This window comes from Myotis lucifugus, unplaced genomic scaffold, assembly GCF_000147115.1.
Source record: "Myotis lucifugus unplaced genomic scaffold, Myoluc2.0 scaffold_297, whole genome shotgun sequence".
Taxonomy (NCBI): Eukaryota; Metazoa; Chordata; class Mammalia; order Chiroptera; family Vespertilionidae; genus Myotis; species Myotis lucifugus.
The window spans coordinates 1,367,367-1,370,393 of record NW_005871345.1 but is presented as its reverse complement, the minus strand read 5'-3'; positions in this window follow the sequence as shown (position 1 = coordinate 1,370,393).

The following is a 3,027-nucleotide window of genomic DNA, read 5'->3' as shown; positions in this document are numbered from 1 at the left end:
TTGCCTGAGCCTCAGCCCTCATAGCCACCACAGCTGCCTGAGCCTCAGCCCTTGCAGCCATAGTGGCTGCCTGAGCCTCGGCCTGGCCTTCACAGCAGCAACCACCATCCATGTCTTGAGCTTTGGCCCAGTCCTCACAGCAGCAGCAGCCGCCATCCGTGACTGCCTGAGCCTCAGATGCGAGGGCCGAGGCTCAGGCAGCTGCTGCGGCTTTGTCCGGAAGGATGTCTGGAAAACATCCAGCCTAATTAGCATATTACCCTTTTATTAGTATAGATTTCTTATTTCAAATTTTTCCTTAGTTTGCTATATAGCCGGTAAGTTCTCTATTTTATGATTAAACAAGTTATAAGTTAATATTTAATTATTTAAACTATTGAAGAAATGTAACGCACATAGAATAAAAAGTAATACTTCCTTGATTTGTTCATCACAAGTCCTAAATTATTAAGTTTCAGTGAGCACATTTCAACTGTTTTTATTCATTTACATATATATCCATAATAAACATACTGTTTAAAAACATAAATTACATTTAGATGTAAAGTATTGTGATCTGATTGAATAAGTCAGAAAAATTTTTGCAAGTCAGAAAATTTGTCTACTTATTCTTTTTCGCAACTGTATGGTATGCCATACATGTATTAAATATTTGCATTGAAGATATTTATTTTTCAATTTTTTATTGCTGCATACAATGCACAATTTTACATATCTATATATATAAAAAGGCAGTGGCCATGACAACCGAAACAACCGGTTGACCAAACAGCAGGCTGCGTGGGGTAACCAGGCTGGCGGGGGGGCAGTGAGGGACGACCAAACAACCGAACAGCAGGCTGCATGGGGCTACCAGGCAGCAGGGGGGGCAGTTGGGGTCGACCAGGCCGGCGGGGGGCAGTGAGGGACAACCAGGCTAGCATGGGGGGGGTCAGTGAGGGGCAACCAGGCCAGCAGGGAGGGGGGAGTTGGGGGTTACCAGGCCAGCAGGGGGGCATTTAGGGGCGACCAGGCCTGCAGGCAGAGGTGGTTAGGGGTAATCAGGCTGGCAGCGGGGTGGGGGAAGTTAGCGGCGATCAGGCAGACAGGCAGGTAAGTGGTTAGGAGCCAGCAGTCCAGGATTGTGAGACAATTTACTGTATTACTGAACTGTGAGAGAAAATGTAAGAGAAACTTACACAGAAAATGTAAGTTTAATGCAAAAAGGTGAAAAAAATAAGAAGGAAAGGAAAAATAAGGAAAAGGTACATGAAATCAAGAACTGAGGTCCCAGATTGAAGAGGATTCAGGCTGGGCTGAGGTCCCCCTTCCCCATGCACGATTTCATGCACCAGGCCTCTAGTATTTTATAAGGACATTTCTTAAGAAAAACTTCCCAGCCAAGCAGAATTTTTGGCATCCAAAAATAACAACCATAAATATTGGTTTATGCTTCAGTTATTAGATACAAGAGTGGCAATTTTCTGGCATCACACACATTGGATATTAATATTATGATTTTATATTCTTTGCAATCTGTGGGTGAGAAATGATATAAAAGAACTTTGCAAAAAAATGTAAGTTAAGGGAAACCAGACATTAAATGCTTGAAGTGGCAAGAGGAGGGAACAGATATAAGAAATTTTTAGATTTCTTCTTTTCTAATATAAATCACTTCTTTTAATGAACTGATTTAGCTACATTCTACAAATTTGATGGTTTTTTAAAATTGTTTATATTCAAAGAGATAAGCATTTCTCTAGCAATGCTGGGCTACGTCCCTAGATGGCAGTGTTTCCATTTCTGTTCCCTACAATGTAGATAAGTGTGGGTTTGCGTGTGACTTGTCTGTGATTGGTTGGGCTGACTATGTGTTTCCCGTGGAAATGTTTGAACATTTGAGATAGCAAAGCAGATCCTTTATCTGTGACCCTTCAATACTACAGACATAAGGATAGTTCCCAGTGAGTGTAAGTGACAGAAATAATGGACAAATTCCTGAGCCTGCTCATCATTTGGCTGCAACTAGACTGTGAGTTAGAGGGATCTGGAAATGGGCAAAGAACAGGCAGAGCCTGGGACTCCCCAAGGAAAAAGAGAAAGACAGGGAGCTGTACTAGTGTAATTTTCTGTAGAAATTTAAAAAACTAAATTTAAAAGTAATTTCCAAAGAATAATCAGCCACTAACCAGTCTCTCTCTCTCCATGTTCTCTTTCTAAACAGGGGTGAGCAGTGAACAGGAGGTGAATCAGAGTCCGGGAGCTCTGACTGTCCATGAGGGAGACAGCTTGTTTCTCAACTGCAGTTACACTGATAGTGCAATTTACTTCCTTCAGTGGTTTAGGCAGGACCCTGGGAAAGGACTCACATCTCTGTTGTTAATTCAGTCCAGTCAGAGAGAGGAAACAAGTGGAAGAATCAAAGTCTTGTTGGATAAAACGTCAAGACACAGTGCTTTATACATTGCAACTTCTCAGCTTGGCGACTCGGCCACCTACCTCTGTGCTGTGAGGCACAGTGCACAGTAAGCACCTGTCACCAATACCCAAACTCCGTGCTGAGGCTCCAACCACATGTCCTTTCTTTTTACTTTTATTTTGTATTGATTTTAGAGAAAGGGGGAGGGAAAGGGATAGAGAGATGAAAACATTTATGAAAGCGATCCATTAGATGCCTCCTGCTCGCCCCCCACTGGAGATTGAGCCCACAACCCAGGCATCAGCCCTGATGGGGAATCAAACCGGTGACCTCTCGGTTCATGGCTGGATGCTCAACCACTGAGCCACCCTGGCCAAGCCACATGTCCTTTCTTGAAGCTGAAGAACTTTCCTCCATTAAGGGATTTTTAAAATTGACTCTCTCTTGAGATAGAAGCAATTAAATATACAAAACCTGCCATAATGGAGTAAAATAAAATTGTGAATTCTTTGATTTTTAGATTTTTACCAACATCAAATTAAGTAACAGCTTTATTGAAATTAATTCACATGTCATACAATTCACTCTTTTAAGGTGAACAATTAAGTAGTATCTAATGCATTCACAAT